This window comes from Macaca mulatta, chromosome 7 (genome assembly GCF_049350105.2).
Source record: "Macaca mulatta isolate MMU2019108-1 chromosome 7, T2T-MMU8v2.0, whole genome shotgun sequence".
NCBI classification, from domain to species: domain Eukaryota; kingdom Metazoa; phylum Chordata; class Mammalia; order Primates; family Cercopithecidae; genus Macaca; species Macaca mulatta.
The window spans coordinates 26,983,531-27,002,796 of NC_133412.1; positions in this window are offsets into that span (position 1 = coordinate 26,983,531).

Below are 19,266 nucleotides of genomic sequence, written 5' to 3' on the forward strand. Positions count from 1 at the left end.
TGAGTCCTGATGACATCATTTATGCACCTAGACCTAGCGGCTTTTGAATAGAGCCCTACTGTACTGAATAGCTTTTGTCTGCTCTTTTCTATTCTGCTCCCTGCTCTGTGAGGTAGATTCCCTTGCTCTCTTGCTTTTGGTTGGGTTCAACAAATGGGAAGCACCAGTGGGAGACTAGAAGTTGAGAGGAAAATGAAATGATGTTATTTATTTCCCTGGTTCCTTTCCTGCCATGTCATCATCAGTTGACTGTGTTCCTCTACAAAATAGTACCCTATCAGGAATCCTATCCCTTCTGTTCCCAAGCAGTTATCCCAGTTACCTCACTAGGTTTAGTTCCTGCTCCCCCCCTTTACCCCTTTTCACTTAGGGCTGGTAATAGCTTACAGTTATGACTAGCCCCAGGGTAGTTCACTACCACTTGTTGCTTTCCCTAAACCCTGCTAATACATTTGTAATACTGAAGTTGTTTTATTACAGTCTTCTTAAATGTCCCCATTTGAAGTTGCCTTCTATTTCTTTTGGGGACTCTGATAAATTCACTTGTTTGGGTGAAATAATAGCACATTTCCTGAAGTCTATACAGTGGGACACATCATGTATTATGGGGGGAAGAGTTCTTGGTGAAATTAGTTTGCTGTACATTACTTTGTTTCCCTCCCAGGGATTCAGAAGGCAAAACATATAAAGGTTCTGAAAAGTCCTGAAATAAACATTTTGAACTTTATTTAAGCTGATATATCTTAAACTTACTTGAATATGTAGCACCTATTAACATCCCATGGAACTAGGACATTTGGAATATTGTAATTAAGAGCAATTCCTACTAATATACATGGGGCAACTGAGAATTAAAGAGGTAAGTAAATTGTTGATAGATCATACACCTAGTTAGTAGCAGAGCCTGTTCTAGAATCTGGAACTTCTGATTTGGTTTGGTTCAGTAAGGCCACCATTATATTATGCTATTTATAAAAAGGAATGTGGATTATATAAGGTTTGAACATTATTAGTCTTGTAGTCTTAGCCAAATAAACTAACTGGCTTGCTTATTTTAGCAGTTATTTTACAAGAATGGAATTAAAATAGATTTTTTTTCATGTTTAGAACTTGGCCCTGGGAATAGAGGAAGGCTTGAATTGATTTAAGCAGGGCCAAAGTTGGATTTCTCTAGGCTAAATTTGGACTTCCCTGAGCCAAAATCTATTGCATTTAACTGGCTTTACAAACCAACTAAACATAACAGTTCAGAGGGAAAAGAAAAAAAAGCGAGAGAGAACAATTCTATCACTCATTTGCCTCCATCTCTCAGCTGGCATAAGAAGGATGACCCACGTACTTCATAAGAGGCTAATTTACAGCTAAGGCCAGATAAAATCTTAGGTTCTTTTCAAAAGAAGTTAGTAATACCTGTTAGAACAATGAATTGACTATACTTGTCTTGTTTTTTTTTTTTTTTTTGGTGTGATAGATGTAACAATAGCCCTAATTCTTTATTCTTCCCTGTATTCGTGGTCATTTTTCAGGTTCCTTTGAAGTACTCCCCCCACTGTGATTCTGGGTCATCTGCATCCAGAGATTTAGTGCATTTTTACTTACACTTGTGCTTCTGCTGTTGACATAAGAATATGCATGGCTGAGTTAGCCTGCTGGAGGATGAGACATCCATGGAGCAGAGCCAGGTTGCCCTGCTCACCCTCACTGAATCCTGTCTAGATTGGCTGATGGCCATCCAAACCCAAGATATGTGGGTGATTCCAGCCAAGTTCAGCAGAGTCATCTGACTGACACCTACCTGATTCCAAATATGTGAGCAAGGAGTCTATTATGCCACCAATGTTTTATAGCTATTTATTGTGGCATTGTGGCTGTAGATACCTCGTCTTTGGATGCATTATCAGATCATCATCTTCAAGTACCTTAGAAGATTCTCAGTCTCGTGTTTCTTGTGCTCTTGACCACTTGCTTTGCCTTAGCTACCACCTCACATAGTAACAGATTACCAGCAGGCTTGTATGATTCCTCTGCTTGAGATCAGTTAGCCATATGTTCAGAATTCCTGGCCTATACCAACACTTCTGGACTTTAAAAACCCCATGCCACAGTGACTGTTAAAAGGGCTAGGTGATGTGGTCTGGTGGGTTTGTGAAGTTAACTGGCTGATAAACTTGGATCAATGGACTCGAAAAAGCTGCTGGGTAAATTGCTCTTCTTCTGATGGACTGTATAGAGACACTGCTTTTCATCTTGCCTGTCCAGAAGTGTACTGTGTGGCCCAGCAAGTGTACTTGCCACATGATTGGCAGCGTCTCTTCATGGCTTTTCATGAAACAGCAGCAAGTGCTACACAGTAATTTGTCAATTTGCATTTGCCTCCCATTATTGCTATCCTCACTTACTTTCTTCCTCGCTCTTACCAGCCTGGATTATACCTTTAATAAAGTAGTGAATATATTTCCTTTAGGGTCTCTTTTCTAGGGACGTCAGATGTTTTAGTCTGGATTTAGTTAGAAAAGCAGCATCATTACAAGTATTACATGAATAAAGAAGTTTAGTAAATAAAGGTTTACCCACCCCAATGTGAGAATTACTGGGGTCATAAAGGTCTGGAAGGCCGCAGCAGGAGAGATTTAGAGAAGCAGTGACTAACTAGGTCAGCCGGAGATTCTCAAAGAACTCATGACTTCATTTGTAGAAACATGTATATCTTAAGCATATCAAGCATCTCATTCTCTAATCTTTCTAGAAGCCTTTTGGTTCATTCTGAAGGTCCCCCTAAATCCCTTCAGAAGTCTTAAAAGGGAGTAAATGGCCACACCTTTTATTAGTTCTTTTCTTTGAGGCCATGTTAATGGCAGTCCCCTTGATTTGGTCTTTGTACTAGGCTGTTTTTAATGATCACATTTTATTTGATGAGAAACCATTTTATTTTCCAGTTCTGCATATCCTAGGTTATGTATTTCATTTCAGTTCCATTTGCATACCCATTGCCTTAATTTTGAGCTTGTCTGTTTCATAACATTTCTTATTTTGAAAGAATAAGTTGATTATTATTAAGTATAATAGATAAGGTACTTAAGAGCCTCAGAATATCACCAAATGCCATGAATGCATTAGGTACCTTTTTTGTCTTCCATGTTACTGGAAGCATTAATTATAGCAACTTTTTATCTCCAAATACTGTCTCTGTCTCTTGCTTTTTTTTTCTTTTGCCTCTAAACTGTTATGTTTAGTTGGTTTGTAAAGCCAATCGAAAGACCCTAGTGAAAACTTTAGCCAAACACTGACCCTACATTGAAGGCCACCAGCCAAAAATCAACACCCATACATAAGAGCCAAACATCACTAGACACTTGGTGAAATGCTTCAAATTAAAAAGAGGAAAAGGAGGGGAGAAAATCCAAAGGATATAGACAGAGAATAATGGCAACAAAAAAACAACTATCTTCAAAATAAGAGAGAGTATATTGTATTCACAAAACAAGAATAGGAGAGTGTGAATAAGAACAAGCAATAAAAAGATCTCAGAAATTTAAAAAGTGATTGCTGAAATAAAATTTAAATATAAGAGTTGAAGATAAAATATAGCATAAGAATAGAAAATTCTGAATTCCAAATACCTAAGGCCAATCTTAGTTAAAAGTTGTAATTGCAACCATAGGCTGCATGTTACATTCTATTTAATTAAAAACCTTAAGGGGAAAGACAATAGAGCTTGTAATAGCTATTACCCTTGGTTGTAAAGGAGAAGGTTGGAGATTATTTGTATACCAACTACGTAAGTTTACAAAAAATAATGAGTATTAGGTAGATGGAATGAAAGTGTATTCATACACTGTATATTAAGCTCTATATACACTGCATATCGTCATCATGAAATTGAGTTTCTAGCTGGCTTGCAGAGATGAGCCAAAGGGCTTCTCCCCAAATCATTATTTATTTATTTTTGAGACAGAGTCTCGCTCTTGTCTCCCAGGCTGGAGTGCAGTGGTGTGATCTAGGCTCACTACAACCTCCACCTCCCAGGTTCAAGCAATTCTCATGCCTCAGCCCCCCGAGTAGCTGGGATCACAGGCTTGTGCCACCACACCCAGCTAGTTTTTGTGTTTTTAGTAGAGATGGGGTTTCGCCATGTTGGCCAGCCTCGTCTCGAACTCCTGACCTCAAGTGATCCTGCGTTGGCTTCCCAAAATGCTGGGATTAACAGGCCTGAGCCACCACGCCCAGCCTGAATTATTTTTAATTATGACATTTTTTGTATTCCCTTGAGGCACTGACAATTATAATCTTATTTTATATGTTAGTTATAGTGAATCATATTTATCTCATTATATATTATAGAATATTTTGTTTGATGGAGAAAATTCACTGACTTGTGCTGTAATGTTTATACCAGCACTTAGCTGATTAATTTACTATGACTTCACTCTTTATTCAGCAATTCTGCCACTATTACTAGTGTAAACTAACTAGTTCAACAACAAGGCCTTATTTTGGCTTTCTTTTGAAAGGTCATTTCTGACCCCAGCTTGAAGTTTATTTTCACTTGAAGAGATCTCTCAGAAAGTCAAAGAAAATAGGAGGAAAAAAAAATTAAGATTTAGGGCCAATCTAAGAGGTCCCTCATTTGAATAATAGGTGTAACAGAGAGAATGGGAAAGGCATGGAAAAAAACATTTGTGATTTCTAAAATTGAGGACATTAAGTCATTAGAGTAAAAAAAAGATGTACATTAAGGCTTATCGTCAAGGAATTTCAGAACACTATATATAGAAAATACTAAAAGATTTCAAACAGAAGAAATAGGTCGTACATCGACCAATAATCAGGATATTAAAGGACTTCTTAAAAACAGCATTGGAAACTAGAAGACATGGGGTGATGCCTTTAGAACTGTAAGTGAAAATAATTTTCTATTTGGATTCTATTTTTAGTCATATAATCAATCAAGTATGAATATAGTATAAAGACATACAAGGTCTCGAAAGTATTACCTCCCATATATTCTTGAGCTAAAGATGCTTAGGAGAATACTGAAGAATGTTTTCCAGTAAAATGGAGAAGGAAACCAAAAACCAAAAAAGAGAGCATTAAGCAGAAATCAGCAGGCCAGGTGCGGTGGTTCACACGTGTAATCCCAGCACTTTGGGAGGCCAAGGCAGGTGGATCACCTGAGGTCAGGAGTATGAGACCAGCCTGGCCAACATGGTGAAACTCTGTCTCTACTAAAAATACCAAAATTAGCTGGGCGTGATGGCACGTGCCTGTAATCCCAGCTACTCAGGAGGCTGAAGCAGGAGAATCGTTTAGAACCTGGGAGACAGAGGTTGCAATGAGCCGAGATGGTGCCATTGCATTCCAGTCCGGGCGACAGAGCGAGACTCAGTCTCAAAAAAAAAAAAAAAAAAAAAAAAGTCAGCAGAGGGAAGTTTCAGGGTTTCAGGATTCATTCATTCATCCATTCTAAAAAATTTTGGGTGCATACTATGTGTCATATTGTTGTCTAGGTGATGGCTATAGCATGCCAAGTTAGTAAGTGCTGAGAAGAAAGTAAAGCAGAGTAAGGAACTGATAGTGACTGGTGCAGGAAATAGGGTGCCAATTTAAATAGCATGGTCAGATGGGAAAGCCTGTGATAAGGTAAAATTGAGCAGAGACCTAAATGGAGAGAGAGTGAGCCATGCAAATAAGTAAGTGAATAATGTTTTAATTATAGGGAACAGTATGTGTGTATATATATACACACACACAAAGGTACTGAGGCAGCAGTATACTTGGCATGTTTGAGGAATAACAAGAACAGCAGTTTGGAACAGTGTGTGGGAGGAAAAAATGATAGAAGATGAGATCATAGGGAGTAATAGTGGTGTGGAGCCACGGTAAGATGTTAAGGTTTTACTCTGAGTGATGAGATAGGAAGCCATCAGAGAATTTCAGCAAAGGAGTGACAAGATGTGACTTATATTTTTAAAGGATTATTTGGCTTCTATATGAAAAATAGACTGCAGGTGAGAAGTAAAATAGGAAGATCAATTAGAATGCTATTTCAGTAGTCCATTTGAGAGATGATATTTGCCTGGACAAGGGTTGTGATCATGGGCGAGTGGTACAGAATGAAAAGATCCTGCATATATTTTGAAAGTAGAGCTAGTATTTGCAGATAGGTTAGACATTGTGGTAGATATGAAAATGTGCTGCCTAGATTCCCCATTCTAGAAAGCACTTGCTAATTAGCTGCAGGGAGTGTGGAGAACAGAAATCCACCAGTATCAGCACTTCATCTGCAACAGCTATAGAAAAAGCTTCACCTGAGGTTACCCTCACCTTGGATGTCAGGGCTGCACTCAATGGAGATGTAAGGCCTTGCTACTTCAGCCTCATTTATTACACTGTCAGGCAAAACCTTCCCCAGAGCTCCCTCTGTTACAGCTTAATTTCTTCTTCTGCCCAATCCTGCTTCCTCCCCTTCTCCTGACTGGTGTCTTATACCCCAAACTCCATCTCAACATTTCTTTTTAGAGGACTCAACCTGTGGTAATTGTTAGCAGGAGTGATCTGAGCTTCCAGTGAGGATCCCATCATATGTGGCACATGGAACAAAAAAAGCCCATGGCTCAAGGTGGTAACTTTTATTAGTGGTAAAATGAGAAGATTTACCCATGGAAGAGAATGTGCCAGCGAGTGCAGTGTATCAGGTATTTGAGACTTATGAAGGAAATAGTACATTTAAGAACAACAGAATTGAATGGCCAAGTGCCACTAATGCTCTATAGAAAGAGGGCTTCTTTGGTTGCATATAAAGCTCATCTAGAATTTAATAGTCCAAGTAGCCAAGCTGGTATTTGTCTTTAACAATAAATACTGGAAGATCAAGCACAGAAAGTCTAGAATAGAGGCATGCGAATGGACATACTTGTGTCAGATATGTACATGAACTATAAAGGTCTCTGTATTGCATGCAGTGCTCACCAGAGAGCATTCAGTACTGAAGAGTCACTAAACAATAAAGCAAGCTAAGCACATTGCCTAGTTGACATCATCCATCCTGCTTCAGTTATTCGCCACCCAGTGCTAGCACAGTGGGCACATGAATGAAGTATCCACTGTGGAAGGGATGAAGACTAACCATAGGTTCAGTAGCTTGAGATTCAACTTACCAAGGCTGCGTTAGCTGCTGCTGCTGTTGAATGTCCAACCTGAGAGCAACAGAGACAATACTGCACCCCTGATATAACACCATTCTTCAAGTTGGTTACATTGGGCCCCTTCCATCCTGGAAGGACCAGCATTTCCTTGTCATAGAAATAGACACAATTTCCAGATAGGAGTTTGCTTTTCCTGTTTCCAGAGCCTCAGTAAATATCACCGTTTGAGTTTACTTAGTATTATATTCACCAGCATGGGATCTCACATTATATCATATCAGACCGGGAAACCTATTTTATGAAAAAGCAAGTGCAGGAGTGGACCCATATCCACAGGATCCACTACTAATATCACTTTTTTCACCACTTGGAATCTGTCAGCTTGATAGAACATTGGAACAACCTGCTGAAGGTACAGCTGAACACCAGTTCATAGGCAATATTCTACAAGTATAGGATGCCATTCTCCAAGATACAAAATATATATTGGATCAATTATCCTTATATAGCATGTGCCCCAATATGAAGAATAGATGGGTCTTGGAACCCATTTATTCCTGGGAGTAGATGCAAAGAGGGTGGAAAAAGAGGTGCCTCCCCTCCTTGCCATCACTTTTAATGACCCATGTGGTACTCTGCATCTCTTCGTAACTCTGAACTCTGCAGTGAGAGGTCTTGGGCCCACAAGGGGACACGCTTTTGCCAGGAGGTATATCAAAAATCTCACTGAAAAACATAGGCTGCAGCAGCTACCTGGACATTTTGGGTTCCTTGTGTCCAGGGAGCAGCAGCCAATAAAAGAGTCAAGATCAGTTGACCCTGATCAAGAGGAGGTTGGAATCCTGGTTACACAATCTGGGCAGAAGTAATAAGTGTGGTGCCCAAGTGATAAACCTACCAATTTAAGACTGTAATGTGTAGGTGTGGCAATCCATCCTTAAAAGGGCATGATGGCCTGGGACTCAGGCCTCTCAAGGAATGTGGGTCTGAGTTATACCAGCTAAACCACCAGGAGCAGCAGAGGTGGTAGCAGAGGCTGAGGGAAATCTAGAATTGATAGTGGAGGTTGAGGGGATGTGACAACTATTGATGGCATTCCTGAACCTGACTGAAGCAGCAGGTACTGTAGTTTGATCTGTTTACTTCCATCTTCTATTGGATTCCCAAGCCCCACTGCAGCAGCAAGGACTGTAATTTGTTCCATTAATCTCCATCTTCTAAATTTCTGAGGGGTCAGGAAAAGATGTCTCTTGATTCCTTTAGGAAATGCTCTCTAAACATACAGGGAGACATAGATCTATGTGGAACAAAGGGTGGATTGTAATAAGCAAAGAGATACACTGCCTGATTCACTTTCAAGACAGGACTGACCTCCCAGTTGCAAGGAATGAGGTCAGCAGCCTCCAACTGTCAGCTCCTTCAGAGTCTGCTTCAACTGCAGAAGGACACTGTGCTTGAGGTCATACCCTTCCCATGTCTGGTGACTGAAGTCCAGCTGAATGTAGCTGCCAAAGTTACTTTAATGCACATGGGAAGCAAAAAATCAAGAAGTTTAAACAGAGGATTTTGAGAAATCGCAAATCAGTTTTTTTCAGCATATGACATTTTGGAGTAGTTTGTTACTCAGCAATAGATAACAGAAATTGGTATCAGGAGTGGGGTGTTACCATAACAAAAGATTAAACCTTACATGGTAAAAAGGACTTTGCCTCTATCATTAAGTTAAGCACTTTGAAATGTAGAGATTATCCTGAATTATCTAGGTAGGCTCAATATAAGCATGAGACCTTAAAAGTGGAAGACGGATACATAAGAGGACGTCAGAATGATGTGAAATGAGAAGGACTCAACCTGCCATTGATGGCTTTACAGATGAGTGATAGGAACCGCAAGCCCCAAGCAGCTTCTGGAAGCTGGAAAAAGCAAAGAAACAGATTGTCTCCAGAGTGTCCAGAAAGGAATGCTGTTCAGCTAACATCTTGATTTTAGATCAGTGAGATTTTTGTGTTGGACTTCTACAGAACTTTGTGAGAATAAATTGTGTTGCTTAAGCATGCTATAATACATGTGACAAGAAGCTACCAGCTAAGCTTTGAAGAATAGTGAACAAACTCTTACTGGAGTTTGGAGGATGGGCAAGGCAGTAAATAAATTATTGAATTATTGAAGGAAATGGAGGATTGAGTTATGCATTGACAGAATGCTTGGCAATAATTTTGCTATCTTAATATGGAATAGAAAATGAAACTTAATTGCTTGTAGATGGCTTAAGGAGATTTCCAGGTGAATGTTGAAAATACTGATTAACTTATTATAGCTGCTTCTCATAGTATACAGGAAGACATTTACTGAGTGAACTAAAGAAGGAACTGTTCAATTGGAAAGCAGAATTTAGAGGAAATTTTCCAACCCAGTACTACTGAGTGAACTAAAGAAGGAACTGTTCAATTGGAAAGCAGAATTTAGAGGAAATTTTCCAACCCAGTACTACTGAGTGAACTAAAGAAGGAACTGTTCAATTGGAAAGCAGAATTTAGAGGAAATTTTCCAACCCAGTACTTGTCATTTTTTTATAGAAAAGGAAAAAAGAATGGAAGATGGAGCCAAAACCCCAGAGGGAGGAGCCAAGAAGCAAGGAGAGCAATGGATTAGGAAACCACTACCAGAGGGATGAACTGAACCACAATCAAAGAGTAGCCTCTTCCTTTGGTGTAGGGGAGCCCTGAAAACAATTTTACTTGTATGCTTCCTGTTTCCTTGTCTCCTTTTTTGAATGATAGTCTCTGTGTGGTGTTCCTATCCTAGAAAACCTTAACTGGGACAAGCTACTCTCAAGCATCTTCACTTGAGAAACAGTAACTGAGGAAGTTTGTTATATCTGGACATGGTTTAGATGATAAGATTCTGAACTTAAACTTATGCCATAATGGAATGAGACTCTTAGGGTACAGAGTGAGTATATTTTTGTATGTTAGTGAGACAAAAATTGTGGCCAGGGGGCAGATTTGTGATCATTTTCAGATGTCCCTCAAACAATTCCTTCCCTTCCTTGGACTCCTCTCTTCAGAGGGTAGAGTCCATTTCCTTTTCCTTTTAATCTGGATTGGCCTTCTAACTCACTTTGACCAATAAAATGTGGTAAAAGTAAGGTCTGACAGTTTTCACTTTCACTGTCCTGAGCCTTCATGTTAGAATTCCAGGATATCCTTCTAGAGATATCCGTATCTCTAGGGACCTGGTGAGTCCCTAGAGACACCACATGGAAAGGCCACCTAGGGAAGAACAGAGATGCCCCAGTCAATAGCACTGCCTTAGTCAGTTTGGGCTACTATAACAGAAATATCATAGATTGAGTGACTTTTTTTTTCTTTAAAAAAATGAGATTGTGGAACCTGAAAATACAGTGTAGTAAGAGTGGAGAGAAAGGCCACCTAGGGAAGAACTGAGACGCCCCAGTCAATAGCACTGCCTTAGTCAGTTGGAGCTGCTATAACAGAAATATCATAGATTGAGTGACTTAAACAACAAATTTATATCTTACATTTCTGGAGACTGAAAATCTGGAAATCCAAGATCAGGGTGTCAGCATGGTTGGGTGTTTAGTGGGTGCTCCCTTCCTGGTTTGCAGACAGCCATCTTCTTGCTATATCCTCACATGATGGAGAGAGAGAGCACTCTGGTATCTTTGTCCCCTTATAAGGGCACCAATCCAATCATGGAGGGTCTTCAACCTCATGATTTCTTGGAACCAAATTACTTTCCAAAGTTCTCACCTCCAAATCTAGCACATTGAGGTTTAGGGCTTCAACATATGAACTTCATTGCATAGAAAGCACCAAGGCCCCAGACAAGTTAGAGAGATCTTGAACCTTCTAACTCAACTTAGCCACTGTCTGCATGCAACCACATAAGTGACCCCAGGTAACACCATTTGCTGCAGAAGAACCACCAGCCAGTACACAGAAATGAGAAATTTTAAAATAATCTATTTAGGTAATCAAGTTTTAGGGTGGTTTATTACATAGCAATTGATAACTGATACAACAGTCTTTTTGTTTGTAGAAGAGGGGGTAAGAAAAAAAGACTTATGAAGAAAAGACCTGTAGAAAATCGGGGGCCTATGTACCTCTATTTTTTTTTCATACTGTGTTTCTTTTAATCCATGCTGGTGGTATCTTCATCAATGCAATTTTCTTTAAAACTCTGTGAGCCTTTATATCAGATTAGTCCACCCCATTAGAAAAAAAAAAAAGCCACTTCCATAAATACTGAGACATTCCCTTTCTACCTTTGGCTAAGATCAGGGTGCTATAGAAAATTTCCATAAGATTATCTAGCCTACAGGGCCGATGAGGTATTGCTTGAAGTCATTCTAACGTCTTCACAAAGGATCTTACAGCCTTTGCTTTATTATCACTCTGGGACCATGTTTTACTGTTGGCATGTTCGGCTTTTCTCATCTTTTCCCTGAGATCATTTATGATGCAGAAAATACTTTGCTGGCTGAAGCTGGGAATAGAAAACAGTAGAGAATACTTCAAAGAGTATTCTAGATATGCACTATAGTAAGATATGCTGTCTACATATCTTACCTTCCTCTCTAGGCCCATCATAAAAATCTTTGAAAAATTAATACTACATTATAGTATGAATATAAGTTAAACTTAGAGGTGATATCTATTTTGTGGTTAAATGTATTATAAACATTTATTTAGTGAAATACGGTACAATTATAACAAGCTTCAATGAATATTTAATGAGCAGCTGTTAATATCTGAAGCAGAAAGAAAGATGAATAAAAATTCTAGTTTTACTTTTAAAAGTGAAGGCTAATTATTAGCTCAAGAAATACTTTGTGTTTGTCTTATGTGAAAGTATTGATTGCACCTGGTTCTCTGCTGTAAATTAAATAAAAATTCAAACATTTGTAAAGGAATATTTATTTAACCTTGAACACTAAGAGCTTAATGTTTATAATTGTATTATCAATGTCAACTTTTAAAAACAAACATACATATTTGGCAATGCTGCAAATAGAATCTAAATTATTTAATCAATTTTTCTAATTGTTGATTATTATTTTTTAATTGATCATATATTTTGAAATTTTATAACCACCCTGATTCTGAAAAATAAATTATTTTGTTGCCTTCAAGGAGTCTTAGGTCTAAGTAAAATGGATTCTAAAACCAAAATTAAAGGAAATCTAGACTGATTATATTCTGAGATTACCTAATCATTTATTATAGAGGATTTTTTCACAGTCACAGTGATAAATATTTCTGTCGCTTTTTGTATTATTAAATATTTGCTATTGTAACATTTTTTTCCCTTTCAGTTTCTCAAGCAAATATTTCACAAATGTTTTAGGCAACTCTAGAAAAATTTTTAATTCTTCAATGCACAATACATTCTGATTTTCATGCACTTTGTCCAGAGGGAAGGGAAGAAGGAAGGAAGGAAGGAAGGAAGGAAGGAAGGAAGGAAGGAAGGAAGGAAGGAAGGAAGGAAGGAAGGAAGGAAGGAAGGAAGGAAGGAAGGAAGGAAGGAAGGAAGGAAGGAAGGAAGGAAGGAAGGAAGGAAGGAAGGAAGGAAGGGAGGGAAAGGAAAGGAAGAAGGGAAGAAAAAAAGAAGGGAGGGAGGAAGGAAGGGAGGGAAATGGAAGGGAGGAAGAAGGCAAGAAGGAAGGAAGCAGGGAGAGAGATAAAAGGGAATGAAAGAAGGGAGGGAGGTAGTGAGAAATGTAGGAAGAGAGGAAAGAATGGATGAAGGAAGGGTGGGAAAGGAGGGAGGGAAGGAGGGAAGGAGAGAGGAAGCAAATACATTGGCTGAACCAAGTGGCCTAATGTTTTGTAATCTTAGGGAAAATAATTTCTTTTTTTTCTTCCAAGACATGTTTCCCTGAAAACATGTTGTTTGAATTTAAAAAATAGAAGTCTTTGTTATTTTTGGAAACTATTTTTGAAAGTTAAAAATGTTTTCCAAATTTAAGCTTGGGCACCTCAGTTTATTTGAACAATGAGAATTAAGAAGTTATTCCAAAAGTAAATTAAGATAAAATCAATGCACAGAGATATTTAAAGCTGGAAGATGGCATCTTCAGAAATCTAGGCTATCCTGCTGGAGAGAAGGACCATGTGGCAAGTCCCTGGAGACACTACAAGGAAAGAAAGGACACATAGAAAAGAAAAGGAATAATTGAAGTACTCCAGTCATTAACACCAAGGAAAGAAGGGGAATAACTGAAGTACCCCAGTCAACACCAAGGCCCCAGCCAGGTAAAAGAAGCCTTCATGAACTTGCTCATTCAGCTTACCCAACAGGTGAACTCAGCCATAAGAGCAACCCCAACTAACATCACTTGAAGCAGCTATTGAAAATAGTTAAGCTGAATAACACATAAGCACCATATCAAGAAACCAGGTAGTTGACTGATTTTTTTTCATTATCTAGTCATTAATTCTGTAATATACTATCAGTTTGTTACATATGGCCTTTATTGTATTGAGGTTCACTTCTTCTATACCTTAATTTGTTGAGAGTTTTGTTATGAAAGGATGTTGAATTTTGTCAAATGCATTTTCTGCATCTGTTGAGATGATCAGGTTTTTTGTCTTTCATTCTGCTAATGTGGTGTATCACATTTATAGATTTGCATTTGTTGAAGGATTCTTGTATCCCTGGGATAAATCCCACTTGGTCATGGTGAATGACCCTTTTAGTTGAATTTGGTTTGCTAGTATTTTATTGAGGAGTTTTACATCTGTGTTCATCAGGGATATCAGCCTGTAGTTTCTTTTTTCTTGTAGTGCTCTTGTCTGGCTTTGGAAGTATTCACTCTTCTTCAAATTTTTGAGGCGTTTGAGAAGGACTGGTATTAGTTATTCATTTAATATTTGGTAGAATTCAGCAGTGAGGCCAACAGGTCCTTGGCTTTTCCTTGATGGGTGACTTGTTTATTGTTGACTCAATCTCCTAATGTGTTACTGGTCTGTTTGGATTTTCTGTTTCTTCATGATTCAGTCTTGGAAGGTTGTATGTGTCCAGGAATTTATCCATTTCTTGTAGATAATTCAAATCATTGGCATATAATTGTTCATGGTAATCTTCTTGTATGATACTTTGTTTCTATAGAATCAGTTGTAATGTCTCTTCTTTCGTTTCTGATTTTTTTATTTGAGTCTTCTCTCTTTTGTTCTTAGTCGAGCTAAAGATTTGTCCATTTTGTTTATCTTTATAAAAACCAACTTTTGGTTTCATTGATCATCCTTTTTTTATAATCTATATTTCATTTATTTCTGCTCTGATTTTTATTATTTCCTGCTTTCTGCTAACTTTGGGTTTTGTTCTTATTTCTCTAGTACTTGAGGTGTAACTTTAGGTTGTTTATTTCCGATCTAGCTTCTTTTTGATGTAAGTGTTTATTGATTTAAACTTCCATCTTAGAAATGCTTCTGCTGCATCCTTATTTGTAGTCTAATTTTCCAATCCATGCTAGAATAATGACAAATTCCATTTTCTTTCGATCTAGGAACATAGTGCAATCAATCTTTTTTTTTTTTTTTTTTCAATAAGCCTTTTGTACTTCTATCAGTCTTCTGATTATAGGTCATTGGCCAAATGAGTATTTTGGTAGTTATAAAAATTTTTGCTTTGACTACAATTTTAATAAATAAAGTAATGGTTCTTTGTATGTCAATAGATGAGCCAGTTATAATTTAGAAGTTTTTTAAAGCTCTTAGCTTATTTTTTAAAAATTTATATATTTAGGGTTAGGCACAGTGGTTCACACCTGTAATTCCAGCACTGTGGGAGGCCGAAGTGGGCAGATCACTTGAGGCCAGGAGTTCGAGACCAGCCTGGCCAACATAGAGAAACTCTCTACTAAAAATACAAAAATTTAGCTAGGCATGGTGATGCATGCCTGTAATCCCAGCTACTCGGCATGAGAATCACTTGAACTTGGGAGGTGGAGGTTTCAGTGAGCCAAGATGGCTCACTACACTCCAGCCTGGGCAACAGAGCGAGACTCTGTCTAAAAAGAAAAGAAAGAAGAGAAGAGAAGAAGAGGAAAGGAGAGGAGAGGAGAGGGGAGGGGAGGGGAGGGGAGGGGAGAGGAGAGGAGAGGAGAGGAGAGAAGAGAAGAAAGAAGGGGAGGGGAAGGGAAGGGAGGGGAGGGGAGGGGATGGGAGAAAGAAATGAGAAAAGCAAAGCAAAGACAACAGATTTGTATATTTAGAGCCCATTTGTCTGTGTGAATAGTTAGATAAAAATAGTTTTATTACTGAATGCTTTAAAATGAAGGCTATGTTTCCCTTTTGGTGTCTCAAAGAAACTTTCCCACTTTGCCCACTAATATAGAACATGTGCTCCAACTATTTAAAAAACTACAGTTTATGAATATAATAATGCAACAAACTAAAATTAATCACAAATAACCAGTATGTATTGACTTCACCAAAGAGGTATCTTGTCTGACTAGACACCTTTTGTCTGACTAGATACCACCTGTCTGTGATTTTCATTCTAAAATTAGGGTTGGAAATAGGTGTATAATACTAATTTGGGGGGACCTGGTTACTAATTTGGAGACTACCATTTTCAGAAATGTTAGTGTTGAGATTTGTCCCTCTTCATTTGCACTGAAAGGTGAATAAGTTCAGTGTAATTAAGGTCACTAAGATTATGCAGATATAATATAATTTTTAATTTTTAATGATAAATGTTAATTAACCCAAGTGTATACAGCATATAACATATGACAGAGGTACATGAGGTTTTCATAGAAGTTTATCTTACAAGAAGGATACAATACCTATTTCAATACCACAGGTATAGGGAATTCAATCAAAATTAAGGTAGATTATTCAATATAATGTTTTAAGCCTGTTTGGCTGCTTCTAGCTATATAGCTAATTCTACAGTGCTATTGTCCATGAATAATTGTTATACTCTCAAGGATATCAGACCATGTTAATAATACCTAGAAGAACATATCTTGAAATGTAAATGTATTGAAAAACAAAAATAGAATACATTTGAAAGTCCAATTGCATTACTCATTCAGTAAATATTTATTGAGTATCCACTACATGTCAGATATATCTACTATGCTTGTGATTTTTAAAACTTTTTTATTTCCAAATGTTCATTGCTAGTACATATGCTCCTCCACTTAACTATAGTTACTTCCTGATGAATGTACTGTAAATTGGAAGAATTTTAAGTCGAAAGTACACATAATACACATAACCTACCAAACATCATAGCTTAGTCTAGCCTACCTTAAATGTGCTCAGAACACTTGCATTAGCCTATAGTTGGACAAAATCATCTGGCAACACAATATACTGTAGAGTATCAGATGTTTACCCCTCTGATCTCCCAGCTGACTGGAAGCTGCAGCTTGCTGCCACTGTGTAGCATCATAAGTGAGCATCTTATAGCATATCAAGCCTGGAAAAAGATAAAAACTCAAAGTTCAAAGTATAGTTCCTACTGAATGCGCATCACTTTTGCACTATTGTAAAGTAGAAAAATTACAAGTCAAACATTTGTAAGCTGGGGACCATCTCTTTATAAAATGTGATTTATTTTATGTAGTGACCTTGTATCCTGTGAATTTGCTAAACTCACTTATTAGTTCTGTGAACATTTCGCTAGATTCCTTGGGATTTTCTATATACACAATCACATCATCCCTGAGTAGACAACGTTTTATTTCTTCCTTTTCAGTAAGTATGCTTTTTGTTTCTTTTTCTTGACCAATTGAATTGGCAAGGACTTGAATGTTGGATAGATGTATAAGAACATACATCATTTCCTTGTTCTCAATCTTGGAGGGAGGGAATTTAAACCTTCACCATTACGTATGCTAGGTTTAAGTTGTGTGTACATGTTCACGTGCATGTGGGCACATGCTACCCATTATGGGATCAAGAAAGTTCCTTTATGTTCCTAGTTTTCTAAGAGGCTGTAGAAAAATATACAATGAATGGAATTTGAACTTTATCATTTTTTTCTGCATAGATGTCGTTTTTCTTCTTTAGTATGTTTATATGGTAAAATACATTTCTCTAATTGTATTTTCTATTTTGGGACCAATCTTGCATTCCTGGGATAGACTTTGCTTGGTTATTTATTATCATTTTTATGTTTTTGCATTTGATTTGGTAATACTTTGTTGAGAATTTTTGCATTTCTGTTTGTAAGGTATATCGGGCCATAGTTTTCTTGTGCTGTGTTTCTGTAGTTGTAGTATCAGGGTAATGCTACCCTCCTAAAATGAGATGGGAAGTGTTATCTCCTTTTTTCTTGAAGACTTGCAATTTTTGTATTTATAGATTTTTACTCTTTCTTTCCTAAATCTTTGGTAGAATTAACCAGGGAAACCATCACAGCCTGGACTTTTTTATTTTTGGAAGCTTTATACTTAAAATTCATTTTTTAAAACAGATATAGAAACATTTAGGTTAACTTTTTTCTTGAGTGAGTTTGGCAGTTTGTCTCTTTCAAGAATTGGTTCAGTTCATCTAACCTGTGGAATCTATAAGCAGTGATTGTAGGATTCTCTTCTTCTACATTTAATGCCTGTAAGGTCTATAGTTTTCTATTTTCTTGATAAATCTAAGTAGAGATTTATCAATTTTATTGATCATTTCAATGAATAAGCTTTTTGTTCTCTTTTGTTTCCTTTACTTTTTATCAATTTTATTGATTTATTCTATTTATCCTTTCCTTTTTTTGCTTGATTTGGGTTTAATTAGCTTTGTTTCCTACTGTTTTAAGATTGAAACTTAGATTATTGATTTGATTTTTTTCTGCTTTTTCAATATAAACATTTAATACTATAAACTTCCTTCTAAGCACTGCTGAGAAGGACGTAGCTGTAGCTGCATCCCACAAATTTTGACATGTTGTATCTTCATTTTCAATCAGTTCAAAATAATTTCCAATTTCATTTGAAACTTCCCCTTTGACCCTTGGGTTATTTAAAAGTGTGCCATTTAACTTCCAAGTATTTGGGGATTTTCCAGAATTTTTGTTATTGATTCCTAATTTAATACCTATTTGATTAGAGAATATACTTTGTATGATTTCAATTATTTTTAATTTTTTAGGATTTATGTTATAGTCCAGGATATTATCTGCATTCATAAATATGCATTTTAAATTAAAAAAAATGTTTGGAGTCTGCTTTAAGTATCAGTTAGATCCGGTTGGTTGATAGGGTTAATCAAGTGTTCTAGAATCAATGGGAAAGATAGGTTGTAGTGGGACTACACTTGGCCAGCAGTAGAAGTTTAAATTGGATTTTGAACTCAGATTTTTCTGCCTCTACAGTTGATATTCTTTCCCTTATGCCACAACGAAACATGAAAAGCTCCTAAAAGGTCTAAAATCTGCTAGGTATTATGTAGCAAACATAATTCTTGATCCTAAGTTTACTTTTATGCTGCAAGAAAATTCTATTTTTTGCTTAAAGAGGAAAAGTCAAAACATACTTAGGAAATGTACAAGTTTTCTTGTTCTTTACAAACAGACATTAAATATTTTGTTTCATTTCTCATTGGAAACAGACTTTAAATTTGTTTTCTAGTATGCTCAATTTTCAAAGGCATGTCCTTCTATCTCTTTTAAAAGTTAATAACTTTGGAGTCAAAGGGCTACTTCTCTTTTACTATAGAGGGAAAGCCTGAGGCATAATGAGGAAAGAAATATCTTAAACCACCGCATTAGGTATCAAATTTGAGCTTTTCTTCACTTTTCACTCACACTCCTCCCTGCTTCCTTCTATTCCATGTGAGTTAGAGGGGTAGATTAGAGAAGTATTTTCTAGTCTTAAGAAAAAGAAAAAAAAAAACACCCACATTCTCTGTTCACAAATATAAGTATCCCACACTCTCCTTCTGTTACATTTAAATTTTACAAGTAAATGAAACATTTTTTACTTAAAAGTTTTAAATAGTCATTTTAATTTTTTTCAAATTTCTCATGTCCCTCTCTCCTGAATTTCATACATACTCCCTAAGGATGACATCCCATGTTGGAAGTGCAAATAATTTCTCCTCCCAGATTCGTCTAGAGCTGCCCATCTGGGGATCCTTTGGCAGTCTTCTTG